Source organism: Equus przewalskii, chromosome 5, assembly GCF_037783145.1.
Source record: "Equus przewalskii isolate Varuska chromosome 5, EquPr2, whole genome shotgun sequence".
Lineage (NCBI taxonomy): Eukaryota > Metazoa > Chordata > Mammalia > Perissodactyla > Equidae > Equus > Equus przewalskii.
In genome coordinates this window covers 47,991,438-48,014,716 of record NC_091835.1, presented here as the reverse complement: position 1 = coordinate 48,014,716, position 23,279 = coordinate 47,991,438, and the positions used below count along the sequence as shown (strand labels likewise).

Genomic DNA, 23,279 nt, shown 5'->3' with positions numbered 1-23,279 from the left:
ATAAAGGAAAAGGTGTATGAACTGACAATCAAAATTAGGAACGTCTAGGTTTCAAAAGATACTTTTAGGATAATAAAAGGACAAGCCGCACTGGTAGAAAATATTTGCAAACCATATATGTCATAAAGGACTTATGTAAAGTACTCTCAAAGCTAAGTTAAAAGAGAATAACCCAATACAAAAAATGGGCTAAAGATGTGAGCATACACTTTACCAAAAAAGAAATAATGAATGGTGTGTTAGGCTGAACAATGGCTTCCCAAAATTTATTCATGTACTAATCTCTGGAACCTGTGAGTGTTACCTGTTTGGAAAAAAAAAAAAAAAAAAAAAAAAAGAAGACTTCAGACAAAGCTTTGACTATAGAGGAGAAGAAGACCATGTGACCGAAACAAAGGGAAGCAGAGTCAGAGAGAGAAGATGCTATGCCACTGGATTTGGAGATGGAAGAAGGGGGCATAAGCCAAGAAATTCAAAGAATGCAGCTCTTGATGCTGGAAAGATTAAGAAATTGGATTCTCCCCCTACAATTTCTGCTAATATCTTGATTTTGGCTTAAAATGACTGATTTCAAACATTTAGCCTCCAGAACTGTGGGAGAAGAACTTTCTGTTTTGTCAAGACAGCAAGTTTACAATGATTTATTGCAGCAGCCACAGGAAACAAATACAGATGGTGTAAAAGCACATGAAAAGATTCTCAACATCATTAGTCATGAGGGAAATAATTAATAAACCAACCGTACCAAGTGTTAGAGAGAATGTGAAGGAACTAGAACTCACACACCAATGGTGGGAATGTAAAATGGTACAACCACTTTGAAAAATGGTTTAGCAGTTGATTAAAAAGTTCATAAACACGTACCATATGATCCAGTTGTCCCAATTCTAGGTATTTACTCCAGAGAAAAGAAAGTAGGTTTCCATACAAAGACTTGCATGTGAATGTTCACCGCAACTTTATTTGTAATAGCCAAAAACTGGAAATTCTCCAAATGTCCATACAGAGGCGAATAGATAAACAAATGGTGGTATATCCATACAATGGAATAAAACTCTGCAATAATAAGACATGGATGAACAATGTATGAAAAACATGGATGAATCTCAAAACAATCATTCTGAGTGAAAGACGCCAAACAAAAACAAAGAGTTTATACTGGAAAATTCTATGTGTAAAAAACTGTATAAAATGAAAACTAATCAATAGTGACAGAAAGCAAATAAGTGATTGCCTGGGAAAGGGCCATGGGAAGGACAGAAGGGAGGGATCACAAAGGGGCATGAGGAAACTTTGGGGATAACAGACAATTTCACAAGTGTATACATGTGTCAAAACTTAACAAATTTTACCCATATGCATTTATTCTGTTTCAATTGTACTCCAATAAAACTGTTGAAAATGAATAAATAAAAGAGTATTTTTCTAAATAACTTGCTTTTTAATTTAAATTAATTTAATTTTTTGTAGATTGGCCCTGAGCTAACATCTGTTACCAATCTTCCTCTTTTGTTTCTCCCCAAAGTCCCAGTACATAGTTGTATATCCTGGTTGTAAGTCATTCTAGTTCTTCTATGTGGGATGCTACCACAGCACGGCTTGATGAGCAGTCCGGGCTCTGCGACCAGGATCTGAACCTGTGAACCCCCTGGTGATGAAGTGGAGTGCGAGAACTTAACCACTTGGCCACATGGCTGGCCCCTAAAAGAGTATTTTGGGTTATCTGTTTCACTCTAAGAGCTGGATCTAAATTCAGAATTCATAGACTGTAAATCTTGAGGGCATTTGTGTTCACAGAGCATATAAGTCCCTCCAAAAGCTTTTATATGCCTAAACTTGCTTACTCATTTCATTTGTCATTGAGTTGGCAATATTGCATGTAACATCTTTGTGAACTGTTCCTCCACTATGAAATAATATTCTGTATATAGCATCTATTAATTAATATGCAAAACTTAGTTTTTCAATTAAATAAAACTACCTCAGGGAGAAAAAGAATGGTTCAGTTCAACAGAAAAAAATGGGTTATGAATTACTGTATCTACAAGGTGCCTAGCATATGAATAATTGGGAGAACTGAGCAAAGAAAGAGGCAGAAGTCTAAGGAAAATTAGTATAAAATATAATTATGTAAAATTTTTGAACATATAAAAATGAAACCTAGTTTCTATTCCACTTTAAATTCTGGTATTTTTATGTTATCTTGCAGATAGTGTAATTCATAGGTTATTTATAAAAATATTTATGGAGTACCAACATATGTTTAAACATGGTTTTTGCTTTTAAATACTTAAAGATAAATAAGAAAGTCCATGACCTAAAGAAGCTGACAGATTAGGAAATGAGATAGGCAATGTAAGAAAAAAGAAAAAGATAAACTAGACCGTGAATAAATGTTATGACAGCTACATAGAACTTGCTGAAGGTAAAGAAATCATATAACGGTGATAAAAATGGTAGTCACGATGAAAGCTCATTCTTTGGGTTAAACAAAACTGAATTTTCTTGCTTATTATATCATATAATAATAATGATTGATAATAAAATAAAATATTAAAAGGATCACCTCACTATTTCCTCCTTCTATCTCCCAGATTTTTATGTAGAGAGTGTTGTCTCCACTACAGGTAGAATCTCGATGCCTAATTGATGTGGCCAGGTCATGGCTGCCCATTGTCATAAAAAGCTGCTGGGTTTCCAACCAAATCGACACAGTTCAAGAACATTCTTTTATAATGATTACCAAACATGTATTTCATTCGTGCAGATCCACTTTTCAAACAGCAAACTCAATACCAATGTTCATTATACCATTAAAACAAGAAGAAGCAAAAGTGTTCTTATTTTGTATTTTCTTGGTCAAAATATTTCACCAAACACAACTCTAACCAAAACTTCCAAACAGTTTATTTATAATTTGTAAGCCTACTAATGCATTCCAGAAATCACTACAAAATTTCCTGCAAAGAGTCTCACAGTCTTTACAGGTACTTTCCTATCTGGACCATGTAAAATGGTGAATGTCGAACCCAAGCTGAGCTAATTGGTTCCTTGTTAGAAAATTTCAATAGTCCAGGGACGAAAATTGAGATTAATTTCAATCTGGTGACTGAGGCCTTAAAATAAGTCTTCAGCTGCCAGCGGCCATGTTTCCCACAACGGAAATAAGAATAGCGACAAGTAAGGCTGACCTGTCGAGAGAGGCAGAGCCATAAGGTGGAGGGAAAGGCTATGAGGATTTCCCTCCAGTTTCCCTTATTAAAGACTAGTTGCCATGATGTTTTTCTCAAAGCAAAGTTGCCAAAACTTTGTTAGATTCCAAGAGCTTAAGCTTTTTGCTTAAGCTGGTTTGAGTTATAATTTTTAAAAATGGCAAAATTTTTGCAAAATTAATGAGAAATTGAACATGAAAGAAAAAATGCGTTAATAACTCTTCTGTATCTAAGGTATTAAATGATCATATAGCTATAATAATTAAAGCAGTATGATTCTAAGGGTGGAATACAGAGACAGATTACTGTAAGAGTACTCAAAGACCAGAATCACTAATTATCAATGAGAAAGGACACATTCTTCGAAAAATGCTGTTGGGTCAAATGCTTCCCTAATTGGAAAAAAGTAAGTTCAGACATCTTCTTGACATCTGGCACTAAAATAAATTTCAGATGCAGTAAAATTTTTAACTATGAAAGATGAATATAAAAATACTAAAAGGAAACATATGTTATGGAAAATATATGTGTTATATATAATATATGGAATATCATGTTATGGAAATATATGTTAAGGAAACAATATTATGTTAGAACATGGCAAGTCTTTTTACGCATAAGGCCACAGCTATAAATGAGAGAGGAAGTTTGATTTGAATTTGAAAAATTCAAATTTTAAAAGGTTGACTTAAAATACAAACTTTTCCATAAGAAAATAGTGAAAAAAGATAATATATAACACTAAGATAAAGAGTAAATGTCTTTGATATATAAAAAGCTTTTTTAAAAAAGGACAAAACTACATATGGAGAACTGGCCTAAGGATATGTGGAGGCAATTTCACAAAAAAAATGAAAACAAATCTCTAATAAACACAAGACAAAGTAACTTCAGTAATAATAAAGGAAAACATTTTACAAGGGGATATAATTTTCAATTGTGAGATTGACAAACATGAATAAACAATTAAATACAATATTGGTGAGGGTATAGCACATTCTTACATGTCCTTATCTTAGATACAAATTCACATTACTTTCCTGGAGAACAATTTGGTAACTTAAAATTTAAAATAATTTAGATTCTTTGACTCAGCTACTCATTTTCTAGGAATTTAATGTAAAGAAATAATTATGTAGGTCCATAAGCATAAAGGGACTAAGAGAGTCACCAAAAACTTGTTTTAACACACAGAATCAAAAAAAAAAATGTGTCCAAATGCAGAAAACTTGTTAATGAATTGTGACAAAAATATATAGTGAAATACAAGTAGTCGTTAAAGATGATAATTTAGACATATTTATTAACATAGCAAGATATAAATTATATGTTGTTAGCTGAACATGGAAATTTGTAGAACAGTATACTAGTTTTCCTTTAGAAGTACATACTTATGGCTGTATGATGTCTGATATCCTAAGAATAGAAAGAAACAAAGGAAACACTTTTTCAGGCCGTGAGCTTCATGGTACATATCCTAATGATCTCAGGTTCTGCAGACAGCGCATGCTAGCAGTTTTATTATTAACTTTTTTACTACAAAGAAAAGTGCACCTGTTCATTCCTCTTCATTCTGATGAATTAGTAGATTGACCTAAGAGATGTTAAGCCGTGTGTTAAAATTAAGACTCTAGAGAACTGGTGTATCTTGTATGTGAGAATGGCAAACCTTTTCTACATTATCCCATCAGCTCTGACAGGCTCTGCTGAGTCTCAGACTTAAGTCTTTCCAAGTCAGCTAAGAGGATTAAACTATGGACACACAAACATTAGCACCCAGCCCTGAGTTTAAATATGATGCAGGACCGAGAACCCCTGGCTCATTCGCAGCTGCATGTTGCTGCCATTGTCTTTTTCCCATCAGGAGGAAACAGAAGGTGCAATTCCACAAACAACCCCCACACCTCCCTGCAAGGCTGCCACTAAAATCAGTGAGGCCAGATGGCTTAGAGACTGTGGGGACACACAATGCTCCTCGTTCCTATTTTCCTCATTATCTTCCAAACTGGAAACCTCTCTCTTGATCTCTCCTGTCCTGTGTTCTAATACACGCGAGGTTCTGGACTTGCTTTTTCCTGACTCAAATTTCCACTCCATTCCTTCAGCCAGGCTCTGGATTTTATCCTCTTGAACTTTGAATTCGTGAAAAAGAAAATTCCTATCTTCACTATCTTCAGCCAATGTTCCCTTCTCTTCCTAGCCTCTGCAGAAAACTTTCTCTGCCCAGCATGACTGTAATGGAAACACGGATGCACCACTGGAACCCTTTCAAAGAAGAACTTACTGACCAGCTGAAGGGAGCGTGGTGAGCCACCACCTACAGCTGCAGCTCCTTCCTGGTTGGCCATGGCTGAAAAGAGCCCCGTTGTCTGAAGTCACGCGTTTCTCTGGGCAGGCTGGTAACTGAGTGAGGTAAGAGTACAAAAGCCAGCTGTCTTGACCTAAATATGAGACACTCTCATGGGCTACACTCACTCAAGTGCTCCCTGCAGAGTTGGTAAGATTGTGACAGCTCTGCCTTGCAATTTAACTTCTTCCTTTGCCAGATTTGGCTTCTTTCCCCTTCCCTTCACAGATGTTAATTCCTAACTTGCCTTTTGAACTCTATCTCAGTGTCTGCTTCCAGAGACCCCAACCTGTGATCGTTTGTATTAGTAGTGGTCCAATGAGCAATCAAGAAAATGGGATTTGGGAGCTGATCATTCATCACTTGGCTGACCATGAGGAGCCCTGATGGCAGATGGAACACAGCGCCTTTTCCAAAGTGACCATCTAATTGTTAAAACTGTCCCTGGTGGTCAATTGGAAGGGTACCTGTGGAAGGGGCAGTGAATTTGGTTAGAATATATATATGCTCATGGGCAGTGATGAGTCTCCTGGCCAGTTGTTCAGGGGCATTGAAAGGAAAAGACTAGAAAATCGGGACAAGGTGGTGATCTGATTGGTAGGGGTAATTGATCCTGATAATTAGGAGGAGAAAGGCTTTGCTAATCAGTGGGGACAGAGAGGAACACATGTGGAATCTAGATGATCCACGTGGTGCCTCTTTGTACTTTGCCCAATTTTGAACGTAAATGGACAAATACAGTGAACCTGACCTGAGAAGTGCATAGTGACAAGAGACTCGGGCCCCTGAGATTAATAGGGTGTGGGTCATGCCACCAGGTAAGTCAGCAAGGACAAGCTGATGGGGAGGGAAATGTAGAATGAGTAATGAAGGAGTGAGACATGAGTATTCATTGCAGTCCTGAGACCCAATGTAGCACCAGTGACAGTTTGCCTCACTAACCTCCCTCCTCTCTATTTCCCCTTGGAAGAGTCATCCACTGGAATTTTGGAGAAGCCACTCCCTGACCCTATATGGAGAAGTAGATTTAAATGGCACAAAAGGTGGACTGTGGTAGACCAGATGTGCTGCCCAGATTCCCCTTCAAGGAAGTTCTTAAATTTCTCTGCTGAAGAGAGGGTGGACAGCAGTCTCCAGCTTCAGCTCCTTCAGAGTCAGCTTTGGCTGAAGGGCTGCCTTGCCTCAGTCATGTCCTTCCCATGGCACATTCTTCCTGGGATTTCCCACCTTTGGTGACTGAGTGAGATTGAGTGAACCATGGCCATTTCAGGGCACACCCCCATGGGCAGCAGTCATGCCAGAGTTCCTCACTAGGTCGGCAGAGCTTTGTTGGGCCTGCCTCGAAGTTCAACTTCTCTACTCAATCCTACTTCCATTCCTTTCCCTTCACAGGTGTTGGTCCCTAATACAGTCTTGCACCCCAAACTCCATCTCAATGTCTCGTCCGTCTCTCAACCTACAACACCACCAGTTCCATCTTATGACACTCATGTGGAGGCTGTCTATTCTCTTTCAGTGCAACTGTGCCTGTGCACCAGGTATCAGTGTCTTGGTGGCTTTTGCAACAAGGCTGAGAATTTTATTGGTCAAAATCTAGGAGAGTTGCCTATGAACATAATTGCACTCAGAATTTTGCAAGGTCAGGAAGTACCATCAGGAGGATGATGAGACTTCAGAACAGTGGATGCTTAGGATGATACTGTGTCTATGTTTGTTGTGGAAAATGCAAAGATGAATGGGGCATCTATTGCTCTGTTGGCCATGGACAAAGAGAGGATTTTTCTACTGGCCATTTGAGAGTGAAAATTGAAGACAGGCAGGGTGGTGTCTAAGGAGAGTTACTTTATGTAGTACGTTACATGCTCCCTTCACATTTCTACCTTGAAGACTGGCATTGTTCTTCAAGGATTCTGGAAGTAATTTGTGCTTCCTTTTAATGTGACTCCATTTGAAGACCAGACATTGAGGGTGCCTAGTTTCACTGCAGTTACCCCTGAGGAATTATCTCCCAAGATTTCAGATCTGCATTAAATACTCAGCTATATCTCAGATTACAATATTCACGCTAGGTTGGATCCAGAAATAAATTTTTACCATGATTATCAAACTGGGGAAAAATAATATAAATACCTGTGGTCAAATAGACCCAAGCCATTATGCTTACTGGAATACACAGAAAATCATTGAGGAGGCCTTGCCACAATTGAGCTACAATTTCATAATGCCTACTTCTGAACTGCTGGTTACAGGGAGAAACTAGACATAGAGCATTATAAGGATTTACTAAATTGAAGAAGCATTAAAAATTTCCTCATTACATCATCATCTAGAGATTGCTTTGCACTCTTAACTGCAAGAGTCTCCCAAATTCCTGAGAAATTATTTTTTCATCTAGAGAGAGAGAAGAAATTGAGGGCAGATATGCTGAAACATTTATCTTTCTCAATTGAGTGTAAAAACCTGCTGGAGTTTTGACTTATACTGTAGGATTTTCAATTATTCAAGCTTTGGAACATTCAAAATACTGCCTAACACAGTAGAAATATATATGGAAGAAATATATGGAGAAATATATGGAAGGTGCTGTGCTAGGGTTGGTGGAACAATGACTCTGAGCCATGATTAAAGCATACTGCTAAAATGGAACGGGAAAGCAAGTCCTCAGCCACAGATGCCCTCTTGGTTGTTACCTACAGGGACAGCTCTACAAGCTTTCTTGAAAACAAATTCCTCATTATATAGAGACAATGTCCTGAGTCCCAGACAATGAATATTGTTCAGTTAAAGCCAATCATGATAATCCCATCTGTCTTTCCAAGTGCCCCGTCTCCCAGCCTGTCTTGCAGCTGAGGTGGCCATGGGTCTCAGTTATGGTCAATGAGATGTAAGGGGACATAAAGCAGGCTGGAAGTAAATGTAACCAGCGTTGTAGATTTGGTAATAGAAAACTGAGGGAGTTCTCATATGATATAGCTCCTGTTTATTGCACGCTAAAAAGTAAGTACCAATAGTGAGTCCTCAGATATCTGAAAAATTAAAAACAAATTAATGAATTTTCTCCATGAAGTGAGAGGTAAAAATTCATCTGCTGAACACCATAGGGGTAGAAAGAAGGTCACGAATTTGAAGAAAGGAGAACGTTTGGTATAATCCTTTTAAACTTCCTACCCCGTGTTCATCCAAGTTCAATTCATCCCATGGAGCATTAACTCCTCTGCATTTTCCACTTGTGTACCTGGCCACTCCGGGAAGTCAGGTCGCACTCCCAGCACTGATGCGCTTCATCTGAATTGGAAAGTGGTATGAAGAGGCAGAGACTCCATGGGTCCAGTTAGGTTAGACTTGGGTGCCAAAGCTACTGTGGCTCCCACCCTGGTGGGCATGATGGAGGCTGTGCCAAAGCTCAGACCTCTCCCTGAGAGGCTGAGACAGGTGGCAGCATTAGTAATAAGGCAAATAGGGAGGTAGCTGGAGCTGTCTACTGAGCAAGTGGCTAGGACTCAGGGCATAATGGGTCAGAGCAAATCTGTGGAGATGCAAAAACCAGATCTAAAATATCCTCTCTTGTTTAACTCAGCCATTCAGCCAAGTCTGATATAACCATACAACTTCTCCTAATGGTATTGTAAAGAGAAGGAGATGACAGGGCCCTTAAGAGAAGGGAAGCTTACCCCATGATCACTCCTGTTCTAGAGGTGCCCTCATGCAGGCACTGCATAGAAATAGCTGCAACTAGGAGCTCTACTATCCGTTAATTTAGGACAAGATCAGGAGTAAAATCACCAGAGGTCGGGTCCCACAAGAATGGCAGTGGGGTAGATGGAACACATAATTCAAAGGAATAGTAATCAAGGGTGGATTAAGACAATCTCCCAACTTCTTCCCAATGTTGGTGGGGGAGTGGAGGAGGATAATGCTTGGCTTGCAGTTAAGACAGCAATAAGAATAACAGAATAAACAATCTCAACTACGTTTGGTTTCCAAAGGGATGGTCAAGGCACAAATTTTTAATTCATCCTCTGGATTTCATGGGGAATCTCTCATATGTCTGCACAATGCTCCTAGTCCTAAATTATTTTTTTCTCTCTGAACTCTTTGCTTCTCTGTAGCTGAGAGAGGGGAGAGAGGAAGTTAGGGGAAAAGGCTGCTCTCCAGTTCATACTCCATTAGATAGTGTCATTTGAACATGTAAGCTAAGTATGTGACACCTTTATTCTCCCTAGTCGACTGTCTCTAAAGCAGTAGATGACCATCCGTTTCCCACCAGACTGGGAGCACAAGCAACTGCCTCAGGTCAAGTAGGACCCAGCACATCAGTTAATGCTCTGAACATGGCCACAGTACAAGATTTGACCCAGCCACCATCCTTCTTCACTATACCTTGTTATTTCTCTCCACTCCTGTTCCACAGCTTCTACATGTGCCATTGAAATTTGAGGTCAAATACAGAATTTATTTATTCCTATTAATTTCATGCTTCTAACGCAGATAGAGCATGTCCACTTCTTGCATATTGTTTTAAGTTGTAATCATATTTACTAGATCACTCAGCCTTGTGTCATCTGCAAATCTTAACCTAGACACAGACATTCTCTCTTACAGAAAGATTTACAAGAAGCCTGCTAGAGGAAGTCAGATGCTCCAGATGACCTCTGAAAGTCCCTGCCAGGCTTATGTTTTGAATTTTCCATAACATTTCATTATGTAAAACAGACCCATTAGCTGTGTTTACTCGGGCACATGGAAGAAGATTGAGACAATTACCTAAAAATCCACTGTGACTTCTCAGTAAATGTTATTAAAGAAAAAGTGGGAAATGGGGCTTGAATTATCCAGGGTGTTTATTTCCATTGATCAGGTCACAAAATAATTATCTCATTTCACTTTGCTTGTTTACTCATAAGTTCATGAAGGATTTTATTTTAGGACAGAAAGAAAGGGAAATATGGTGAAGCTATGTAAAAACTGACATAGCATAAAGCTATTCATGAAGATTCTCTCATTTAAAGTGAAAGAACACTTCCATAAAGTCAGAATTGTTTTGAGTGTTAGATTAATGAGGATAGAAGAAATAATGTATATTTAGTGAATATTGACTGAGAAATGATGGTCAAAATATAACATTTTGTAGCAAAATCTTACTCACTTTACAGCATAAAATAATGAAATGGCTTTCGTTAGTCCTCAGTCAGAATCAAGCTCATAATGTTGAGCTTTAGTGAAGACCAAGGACAAGGGATAAATAATATATGAGATACTTTGTAGAGTTGTTACGATGATCAGAAGAAAGAGATATTTTAAAACATTACTTAGAATGATTAAAAATTTGCATATGAATTTAAAATTCACCTAGGGAAATACAAGTTAATTCTCACGATGGGAAAAAAGAAGAGAAAATAAATACCAAAAAAAAAAATTAGATTATTATGATTCAAGACAGTGATTTAAAATGAAACCTAAGTTTTCTTTTTCCATGGTTATGGAGAAGTATCAAGTCACAAACCATGCTCATCATAATTTTCTATATATGGTACTAGTGAGGCTATTTACTTTCGGCCAAAGATCAGGAAACATTCCATGGCAATGAGATCTCTTAATCTATGAAAGATTATCTCAGGGGAGATGGCAGAATCCCTTCACTGGTCACTCTTTGTTTACTTAAAAAGTAGAGCGGACAAAATATGATAAGATATCATGGGAAGCAAATCCTTTTTAAAGGGAGAGGTAAGAGCAGGGGATAAAAAAAGAAACAACTTCTGCTCAGTGCCCACTCTGTGAACAAGGCGTTTTTACACACTTATTTAATACCCACGGCCACTCTGGGAAAGGATGTTATGAACATTTTACAGAAGAGAAAACTGAAATTAAGAGTAGTTTTCTGAAGTCAAGAGTAGTGAGTGACAGAGCTGGGGACTTGAGCCCAGGTCTGTGTTACCCTGGGATGGTTAATTTTAAGTATCAACTTGACCAGGGTGTGGGATGGCCAGATAATTTGGTTCAAGATTATTCTGGTATGTCTGTGAGGGTGTTTCTGGGTGAGATTAACATTTTATTGTATTCCATAGACTGAGTAAATCAGATGGCCCTCCCAGATGTGGGGGAGCCTCACCTAATCTGTTTGAGGCCTCAATAGAACAAAAAGAAGGAAAGAATTTCTTCTCTCTGCCTGTTTTTGAGCTGGGGTATCCATCTTCTGCACTTGTACTGGAACTTAGATCATAGGCTCTCCTGGGCCTCCAGCCTACAGAAGGCAGATGGTGGAAATTCTCAGCTTCCATAATCTTGTGATCCACTTCCTCCTAATAAATCTCATAAACATTTGAATATATATGTGCATTTCATAGTAGTGCTATGTCTCTGGAGAACCCTGACCAATACATACCCTTAGGCCTCTGCTCTTCTGTTCTGAGAAAGAAGGTATGTTAAAGTGACCGCCACAGAAAAGTCAAGTGCAGTGATATTTAAATTTCTACTTGATTGGACACAGTCTTTTTCTATCTTTGGCATGTGTGATTATGCTCTATGGCCAGACATGAACCTGTAAGGATAGGAAAAATAAGCATACAACAGCAAAACAAGATTACCTTCTCATCATTATGTTTTCAAATTAGGAGCTTAATGAAAACTATCAAGAAGAGTCTAGTTTCAATAACATCGTAAGAATGAAAGCCAGATTGCTGGAGACTTGATGATGGATGACAGAAAACCAGGACGACTATTGTCAACAACTCATCCAGTCTGCACACTGTCGTCAGAATTTTCTCTCTCTTTCAGTGGCACCAGGAAATGTAGGTCACACTTTCAAGAAGAGAAAAGGGAACGTATTATAAAAGGAAGGAAAGATTATGGAAAGAAATATTCTTTTCAAACAAAATGATACTTCAATACTTTTATAGGCTCAAGCGAAGAATCAAGAGACAAAAGAAATCAAATATTCAAAGGTTAGCGGTCAGCCCAGTGGCATAGTGGTGGTTTGCGTGCTCTGCTTCAGCAGCCTGAGGTTTGCAGTTTCGGATCCCAGGCATGGACCTACAAACTGCTCATCAAGCCATGCTGTGGCGGCATCCCACAGACAAAATAGAGGAGGATTGGCACAGATGCTAGCTCAGTGACAATCGTCCTCAAGCAAAAAGAGGAAGATTGGCAATAGATGTTAGATCAAGGCCAATCTTCCTCACCAAAAAAATAAATAAATAAAAGATTCAAGGATGAAATTAAATAATTGACAGTTAACAATAATAAGTATTAGTATTAAAATTACTGAGACAACATTTGAAGGGATGGAAATCAGAGGAAGTAGAAGTGATTCATTCTGGCAAAAGATGGAAGAAGGCAAAGATGTGAGTAAACATAGAGCCATATAAGGCATTTTAGTAGTTATCTCTAGGAAATGAGGAAGATACCAATTGTGAATAAGTGAGTAATGCTTAGGGACTTGAATAAAGTAGAAAAGATTAGAATGTGTAACATGTACATGGAAAAAGGGACAGGGATGGCAAGAAGGAATTAGATAAGAAAAGAGAAACGATTGTTGAGCAGCCCTAGGGGATTTCAGATGGCACTAGGTACCTGCTTAGGTGATGTTTGCCACCAACTGTCAGCATCTTGGAAGGACAAAGGAAGTAGTTTGTTTTTTCCTAGGCTGATGATTCAGAGCGGAAGAGATAGGCTCAAGATAGCAAAGGGGCAAGTGAGAATAGAGTTGACATAGTAAGTCAAGGAGCCCAAGCTGGGTGGGGGAAAAAGTGAATATAACTGAGACTGATATACTTGAAAATGAATACGAAGTCAAGGCACTGGAGGTTGACATGAAATGAAGAGAATCTCGGTGGAAGCGGAGTAATGGCAGAGGCAGAAACACAAGAGGCCGGGAGAACTTCAGATGTTAAAATTTGTTTAAAATTACTTTTGGATGATAATAAGTTCTAAAGTGTAGCCAAACAAGTGGGTTGCCAATATGGAGAAGAAGAAAGATCACTAAGAGAGAGGCGGTCATGGGAACGACGGGCTTTGATATCAAATGGATTGATTGCACTCACACTAAAGCTTCCCAGCATCACGGAATAGAGTGGATTACAGTGACTTATCTGTTAACGTCCTTGAGAAATCAAAAAGGAGGCAGCACATAAAGCACTGTGATAAAGAGGAGGAGGGTAAATGGCAGTTATCTTCAAATGGTATGGATTTTATAGGTTAGACAATGGTCATGGAGAGTAGCCGTCCCCGAAAGGTGGCATAATCAGGCGAAGTCCAAGTACCAGTTTAATTAAATAGGTGGAAAGATTATTTAAAGGGAAAATAAGGGCTGAAGTGGAAGAGAAAACTGATTGCCAGTAAAATGGAAGTTACCTAAAGTACTGGGAAAGATGGTTAAAAAGCGTGGTGTGAAAAACTGCTAGAGAAGGAATAGGATTGAGGCTAATTGCAATAAGGCTGGGGAAGAGCAGGGAGCTGGGAGTGGGGGAATACTACAGGATTGGGATTATAGAGATGAAGAATGCTAAGGGCCCAGAGGTAAAAAGTCATGATGGAAAAGAGTTTTGTATCCAGCACCATAGCAGAAACAATGAACTAATATGAAATCTTATTGCTGTACTTTATCTGATAATTTGTGATTTCCATCTGACAGTGGCCAAAAGATGGGCACTAAGGTCTGGGAATGATCAAAAACCATTCTTTAGTTTGTAGCCCCAGGTACTATTTAGGTTAACTATCACAAATATCAAGGAAAGCCAGTATTTTAAAAACCTTTGGAACACATTTCTTTTCCAAATCACCTCAAACACACAAACGCGCACACACATACATACCCACACAATGGCTTCTTCTCTTAATGCATCATTGTCAATAAATACACCTGCCATTCTCCAACTCTGAAAATCTCAGTACTCCACCACTTATCTTTTTTTTTTTTTAAATCCTCAGGCTGGAAATAGGCCAGTGACATGAGGTCAGTAATTTGGATCCTGATTTATTTCATTTTCTGTCTTGAATTACTCATTTACTAGCTTCATAGCACCTAATATCATATTCTTTCTCAGTTTCTTTTCAGGAACATCCTCATGTTTCCCTTAGTCTAATTGACATTTATAGAATATTCCATTCAACAATAGAAGAATATATATTCTTAAGCTCACATGGAACATTCACCAAGATATACCACATTCTGGGCCATAAAACTCATCTTAACAAATTCAAAAGAATAGAAATCATACAATGTATACTCTCCGACCACAATGGAATTAAACTAGAAATTTATAACCAAAAGATAGCTGGAAAAAAACCTCTAAACATTTGGAAATTAATCAACATTCTCTTACGTAACTCATGGGTTAAAGAATTCTCAAGAGAAATTTTAAAAATATTTTGGACTAAATGAAAATAGAATTTATCAAAATTTGTGAGATGCATCAAAAGCAGTGCTTAGAAGGGAATTTATGTCATTAAAGGCCTATATGTAAGATGAAGAACAATCTAAAAATCAATAATCTAACCTCCTACCTTAGGAAACTAGAGCAAGAAAAGCGATTCAAGCCTGAATCAAGCAGAATGAAAGAAATGATAAAAAAAAAATTAGAGTAGAAATCAATGAAATTGAAAACAGGGACAAAATAGAAAATGTAAACAAAACCAAATGCTAGTTGTTTAAAAAAGATCAATAAAATTGCTAAAACTCTAACAGGCTAACCAAAAAGAAAGACAGAGACAGATACATACATACATGCCCACACATACAACACAAATTATCAATATCCGAAATGAAACATGGAACATCACTACTGATTTCATGGACTTAATCACAAAGAAATGCTATGAACAATTCTATGCAAATTAATTTGATAATTTGAATGAAATTGACCAATTCTTTGAAAGATAAAATACCAAAACTCACAAAAGGTGAAATGAATAAGCTTAACTATATCTATTAAATAAATTGTCAATAATTAATAACCTTCCAAAAAATAAAGCACAAGTGCCCAGATGGTTTCACTAGTGAATTATCCTGAACATTTAAACAAAAAATAATGCCAATTATCCACAATTTTTTCCGTAAAATAGAAGCAGAGGAAACATTTCCTAACTCATTTTATGAGGTCAGCCATTTACCATAAGAAGAAAGCCAGAAAAAGACATGACAAGACAACTACAGACTAATATCTCTCAGGAATATACATACAAAACTTCTAACAAAATATTAGCAAGTCAAACACAGCAATGTATGGAAACAATTATATACCACGACCAAGTGGGATTTATTCCAGTTATGAAACGCTAGTTCAAAATGATAAAATCAATTTATGTAATCTCCCATATTAACAAGTTAAAGAAAAAAATCATATGATGCTGCCAATTGACCCAGAAAAAGCATTAGACAAAAATCCAGCCAACTCACGATAAAACTCTCAGCACGCTAGGAATAGAAAAGAACTTCCTCAACTTAATGAAGAACGTCTACAAAAAACCTGCACCTAACATCATACTTGATGGTGAGAGGCTAGATTCTTTCCCCTCATAAAATAAAATAAAGAACAAGGCAGGGATATCCTCTCGAACCACTCCTATTTAACATCATACAGGAAGTTCCAGCAGTACAATAAGACAAGAAAAAGACAGAAAAAGCACACAGATTGAAAAGGAGGAAGTAAAATTCTTTATTTGCAGATGACATGATTGTCTATGGAGAAAATGCCAAAGAATGTACAAAACAATCTCCTGAAACCAATAAGCAAGTATAGTAGGATAGAAGTTCAATATACAAAAGTCAATTGTCATCTTATGTACTAACAAGGAACAATTAACATTTGAAATGTTAAAAAAAAAACCTTTTACAAGCCCTCCAAAAATGAAATGCTTAGGTATTAATCTAATAAAATATGTACAGGATCTATATGCAGAAAACTACAAAGGCTAATGAGAGAAATCAAATAAGATCTAAACAAATGGAGAGAGATTCTATCTTGATGGATTGGAAGACATGATATTGTTAAGATGTCAATTCTGCCAAACTTAATCTGAAGATTCAATATAATTCAAATCAAAATCCAAGCAAATTATTTTACAGATATCAACAAGTTGGCTCTAAAACTTAAATGGAAAGGCGAAACACCTAGAAGAGTCACACAATACCGAAGAAGAACAATGTTAGAAGACTCACACTAGCTGATTTCAAGACTCACTATAAAGCTACAATAATCAAGATAGCATAGTACTGGTGAAAGAATAGACACACACATCAATAGAAGAGAATAGAAAGCCTAGACACAGATTCACACCAATAGGGTCAACTTATCTTTGACAAGGTGCAAAGCTAATTCATTGGGAATAAGATAGCCTTTCCAATAGATGGTGATGGAACAATTGGATTTCCATAAGCAAAATAATGAACTTAGACACAGACTTTATACCTTACATCGAAATTGACATGGATTATGTACCTAAATGTCAAATGCAAAACTATAAAACTTCTAGAAGAAAACAGGGGAAAGTCTATTCAATCTTGGGTTTGGTGATGAATTTTTAGATAAAATATTAAAAGCATGATTTACGAAATTTAAAAAAGGCCAAATTGTACTTTATTGAAATTAAAAACTTCCTTTCTGCAAAAGACACTGTTAAAGAATGAAAAGATGCTGTCTTAGGGAGAAATATTGGCATAACACATCTGGTAAAGGAATGGTACTCAAAATATATACAATGTATCCTTAAAACTCAACAATAACAAAACAAACAATCCCCAGGAAACAGGCAAAAGATCTGATTAAACTCCTCACCAGGATATACAGATGGTAAATAAGCATATGAAAAGATGGTCGATTTTTGCCATTAGACAAATGCAAATTAAAACAACAATGAGATATTGCCATATACCTATTAAAATGGATAAAATAAAAATTTTAAAAACTTGACAATACCTATGACTGGCAAGGCTGTGGACCCACAGAAACTCTTATTCACTGCTGGTGGAATATGCAAAATGTTGCAGTGACTTTGGAAGACAGCTTGGAACATTCTTACAAGCTAACCTTAGTCTTATCACACAACCAAACAATCGCACCCTTAGGTATTTACTCAGTTGGTTCAAAAACTTATGTCTACACAAAAGCCTGCATGTAAATTTTTATAGGAGCTTTATTCATAATCATCAAAAACTTGGAGCAACCAAGACGTCTTTCAGTAGGTGGACAGATAAACTGTGGAACCTCCATACAATGGAATATTATTCAGTGATAAAAAGAAATGAACTATGAAGCCAGGAAAAGACAGAGAGGAAGCTTAAATGTATATTGCCAAGTGAAAGAACCTAAACTTAATGAAAGAAGTCTGAAAAGGCTTCATACTGTATGATTTTAACTGTATGACATTCTGGAAAAGACAAAATTATAGAGACGGTAAATAGATCAGTGGTTGCCAAGGGATCAGGGTTACGGGGAGAGTTGAATAGGCGAAGTACAGGGGATTTTTTAGCATGGTGAAACTAGTGTGTACTGTATGATGCTGTGATGATGGATATAGACATGCACTTGTTAGAACCCATAAAACTCTACAGCAGAAAAAGTAAACATTAATTAATGCAAGTTGAAATTAAGAAGTTGACGAATCTGGATTGAATGCAGATTGTGACAGAAGAATCTAACTATATTACAAATGCATGAAGCAGTCTTATTGAAGTGGATGGGAGGGAAAAAGTGCTGACCTAAATAACTTTAGAAATAAATTGAGTCTGTGAGTCTAAGAACTACACATGAGCAATGTCTTCTGGTTAATAAAGTTGTTTCCCAAAGGGGTATAGGTTAACTATTCTGAAACCACTATACATATTTACTAAAATAAACAATTACGTAAATGGATGGCAGAGGGTGGGAACCAAGTTTGTCACTGTTGCAGACAACAAGCAAGGGGAAAAGGTTAGAATGATTCATGTGGTATTAGACAATCACTCATGTTAGCTTAATATAGATACTGTTGAATATGATATACAGACATACCTCATAGATACTTCAGGTTTGGTTCCAGACCACCAAAATAAAGCCAATATCACAATAAAGTGGGTCACACAAATTTCTTGGTTTCCTGGTGCATATAAAACTTATGTTTACACCATACTATAGTCTATGAAGTGTGCAATAGTGTTATGTCTAAGAAAATGTACACCTTAATTAAAAAATATTTTTTAATGCTAAAAATGCTAACCATCATCTGAGTAAGGCATAATCTTTTTTGCTGGTAGAGGGTCTTGCCTCGATGTGTATGGCTGCTGACTGATCGGTCTGGTGGTTGCTGAAGGTTGAGGTGGCTGAGTAGTTTCTTAAAATAAGACCACAGTGAAGTTTGCCACATCGATTGACCCTTCCTTTCACCAACGATTTCTCTGTAGCATGCGATGCAGTTTGATAGCATTTTACCCACAGTAGAACTTCTTTCAAAATTGGAGTCAATCCTCTCAAACCTGCCACTGCTTTATTAGCTAAGTATAAGTAATATTCTAAATACTTTGCTGTCATTTCAGCAATCTTCACAGCATCTTCACCAGGAGTAGATTCCATCTCAAGAAACTACCTTCTTTGCTCATCCATAAAAGCCACTCTTCATCCATTAAAGTTTCATCATGAGATCGCAGCAATTCAGTCACATCTTCAGGCTCCATTTCTAATTCTAGTTCTCTTGCTATTTCCACCACATTTGCAGTTACTTCCTCCACTGAAGTCTTGAAACCCTCAAAGTCATCCATGGGGGTTTGAATCAACTTCTTCCAAATTCCTGTTAAGGTTGACATTTTGACCTCTTCCTGAGAATCACAAACGTTCTTAAATAAGGCGCCTAGAATGGTGAATGCTTTCCAGAAGGTTTTCAGTTTACTTTGCCCAGATCCATCAAAGGAATCACTATTTATGGCCACTATAGCCTTACAAAATTATTTCCTAAATAGATAAGACTTGAAAATCAAAATTACTACTTGGTCCATGGGCTGAAGAAAGGCTGGTGTGTTAGCAGGCATGCGAACAACATTAATCTCATTGTCCATCTCCACCAGAGCTCTTGCGTGACCAGGTGCATTGTCAATCAGTAATATTTTGAAAGGAATCTTTTTTTCTGAGCACTAAATCCCAACAGTGGGCTTAAAATATTCAGTAAACCATGTTGTAAACAGATGTGCTGTCATCCAGGCTTTGTTGTTCTGCATTAGCCTTTAACAAGAGAGTCAGCCTGTATCTGAAGCTTTGAAGCCATGCAGTGACTTCTCTCTAGCTATGAAAGTCCTAGATGGCATCTTCTTCCCATATAAGGTTGTTTCATTTACATTGAATATCTGTTGTTTAGTGTGGCCCCTTCATTAGCTATCTCAGCTAGATCTTCTGGAGAACTTGCTGCAGCTTCTACGTCGGCACTTGCTGCTTCACCCGGCACTTTTGTGTTATGGAGCTGAATTCTTTCCTCAAACCTCATGAACCAACCTCTGCTAACTTCAAACTTTTCTTCTGCGGCTTCCTCACCTCTCTCAGCCTTCACAGAATTGAAGAGAGTTAGGACCTTGTTCTGGATTAGGCTTTGGCTTAAGGAAATGTTGTGGCTGGTTTGATCTTCTACCCAGACCACTAAAGCTTTCTCCATATCAGCAATAAGGCTATTTCACTTTCTTATCATTTGTATGTTCACTGGAGAAGCACTTTTAACTTCCTTTAAGAACTTTTCCTTTGTGTTCAGAATCTGGCTAATTGTTTGGCACAAGAGGCCTACAATTGTTTTGGCCTATCTTGGCTTTCAACATGCCTTCCTCACTAAGTGTAATCATTTCTAGTTTTTGACTTAAAGTGAGAGAAGTACGACTCTTCCTTTCACTTGAAACTTAGAGGTCATTGTAAGGTTATTAATTGGCCTTATTAATTGTTGTGTCTCAGGGCATAGGGAAGCCTGAGGAAAGAGAGAGAGATGGGGGAATGGCCTGTCGGTGGAGCAGTCAGAACGCACACAACATTTATCAACTAAGCTTGCTGTCTTATATGGTACGGTTCGTGGTTCTCCAAAACAATTACAATGATGACATCAAAGACCACTAATCACAGATCACCACGACAAACATAATAACAATGCAAAAGTTTGAACTATGGCTAGCATTACCAAAGTGTGACACAGAGACACGAAGTGAGAAAATGCTGTTGGAAAAATGGCTCTGATAGACTTGCTCGACACAGGGTTACCACAAACCTTCAATTTCAAAAAAAAAAAAAATGCAATATCTGTGAAGCACAATAAAATGCAGTATGCTTGTATAGAAATATTTACAGATATGTGTATTCCCATGGGTTAGTGTACGTATACATTTCCTTGCTCTCCTATAAAAGAAACCAGGGATTCTTGGAGAAATGGCTGATTCTAGGAGTGGGGCAGAAAATAAACAAAAGAGCCTGAAGCATCTTACAGTGCCAGAAAGCAAAAAAGTACTCAAAAAAAAAAAAAACCAATGATGTGGGTATGTCAATGGGATATAGGTGTCAACTGAAAGAGCTCTCAATGGCCAAAACTGGCATAATTTGAGCAAAAAAATAAAAGTAGTATTGGATTGTAAACCAAAGTGTAAAATAAATATCTAGGAGTCCATGCTAATATAAGTAAATGATTGAATAACCAAATAAATTGGGGAGAAGAGACAAATATGTGCTATAGAAAAATTCCACATAATTTCTGTAGATACTCTGTCCTCGAGGAAATGGAATATAACTTCCCAGTCCATTAAGTGTGCACTATGCATAGCGACTTCTTTCCAAAGAGTGTGGTATAGAAGGGGGGTTGAGGGGTAGAGAGTAACTTTATAGCGGAGAAATCTGACAAACACTCCCTCAGCCAGGTGATCAAAAGTAACAAGAGTGATGTCTTGTTGATAGCACAAACTCTTGATATGATGTCATGAGAATGGTGCTTTACCTGTGTGGTCTTCCCCCAAACTCTTAACCTCAGTCAAATCATGAGGAAAAAACATCGGACAAGCTCCAATAGAGGGACCTTCTACAAAATACCCAACCAGTATTTCTCAAAACTCTCAAGGTCATCAAAAATAAGAAAAGTCTGAAAACCTGTCACAGTCAAGAGTTACTCAGAGACAGGATGACTAGAAGTAATTACAGTATCCTGGAGAGAACTCTGAAACGCAAAAAGGGCATAAGTAAAAACTAAGGAAATCTGAAAATGTACGGATCAAAGTTAATAATAATGTATCAATATTTGTTTATTATTTGTGACCAATGTACCATATTACTGTAAGATGTTAAAAATAGGAAAAACTGGATGTGGGAAACTCTGTACTAACTGCAATTTTTCTATAAACTTAAATCTATAATATAATGTATATATATATTATGTATAAATCTGTAAAATTGTCTGTTTAAAATAAAAGCTTATTAACAAAGCAAATAAAAGCATTATGTCCAACACTTTCAAAACCTTATCATCTTTCACCAAAAAGCTTTTCCTAATTTTTTTCACCAAAAGACTTTTCCTCATCAATTGAGCCATTTGTGTTCAGAAAACTAGATGAATTCTTGATTCTCTCTCTCCTTCCTTCATCTTATTCATTTAAATAATCACTAAGTCTGGGCAATTATCCTACCTTAATAGTTTACAAATTCATTTCTACTTTTTCATTCTCACTGCCTTAGTCCAATATTTTTCCCCAAACTCCCCAATAGATTTATATTTAATGTCCCAGCTTCTGGTTTTTTCCCACTTTAGTCTATGTGTCATACTGTAACAAGTGAAATTTCAGAAATACCAAAATGATTATTTTCCTTTTCTGCTTAAAATTCTGACTCCCCTGTGACTTCAGCATGGAGTCCAAATAGCTTAATGACGTCATAGAAGGTTCTTTGGTGACTAACCATTGCCTACTTTCCCAGCATCATCTCTCTATATTGCCCCATGCCCATCCTTTTTTCCCAACATATTAAATTACCTCTAGTTCTTTGAATGGTTTAACGTTCTCACATCATTCTATGATATTTTCCTCCTGCAGCCCAAATTCTACATTTTCTGAGAAGGCTTCTCCACCTCTTCCAGGCTCTTAGATGTCCTTCTTCCTTTTCTTAGCTTTCTGGGTGTACTGTGGTGAAAACACTTACTATATTGCATAGCGAATTTTTTGTCCTTTTTCTATGTACATATACTCTTCCTGAGCTTTTTGTGGGAAAGAACAACATCTTTTCTTTCTGGATTCCAAGAATTTAGCACAGTGTATGAATATAATATTCAGCAAATATCTGTTTAAAAAGTTCTACAGCTCAACTTCTGAAACCACTGCTGGGTCTAAAGAAGCTGTCTCTCTTCGAGAAAGTATAATATTTGGGGAGAGGAAGAGGGAGATGCTAATATTTGTTAAGCAAATATCCTGTGCTAGGTATTGGGATAGGAGATATATATACGTTAACTCCTTAAATCTCACTTTCCTCCTGATGGAAGTGAGGCTAGGGCAGAAGAAGTTACACTGGACAGGAGTTTTAAAGATTAGAATATCATTCTCACCTTGCTTCTTATACCCAGATAAACTCAGAAACAAGTGAGATAAACGCAAGAGTCTGACAGATCTAAATACTGGCTTTATTATAGGTAAACTGGATTGGAGACCAAAGTTTGGGTCTATGACTACAAGACTACATCTTTGGATTTCACACACAAGTGAAAGTTGAATCTGCAAAGCTGAGAAACCTACCAGAATTGCTGCTTCAAACACA

The 23,279-nt window shown here is 37.3% G+C and overlaps 1 long non-coding RNA gene across 2 annotated transcripts in view; it reads right to left on the bottom strand.

The window, feature by feature from the left end:
* Positions 1-941: 941 nt before the first annotated feature.
* The window catches only part of LOC139083524 (uncharacterized), an 80,893-nt gene continuing 58,555 nt past the window's right edge, over positions 942-23,279 (bottom strand). For both annotated transcript variants that reach the window (XR_011540323.1, XR_011540324.1), the window contains exon 3: positions 942-1,056. This is a non-coding gene — a long non-coding RNA (uncharacterized lncRNA). The remainder of the gene's footprint in view (positions 1,057-23,279) is intronic.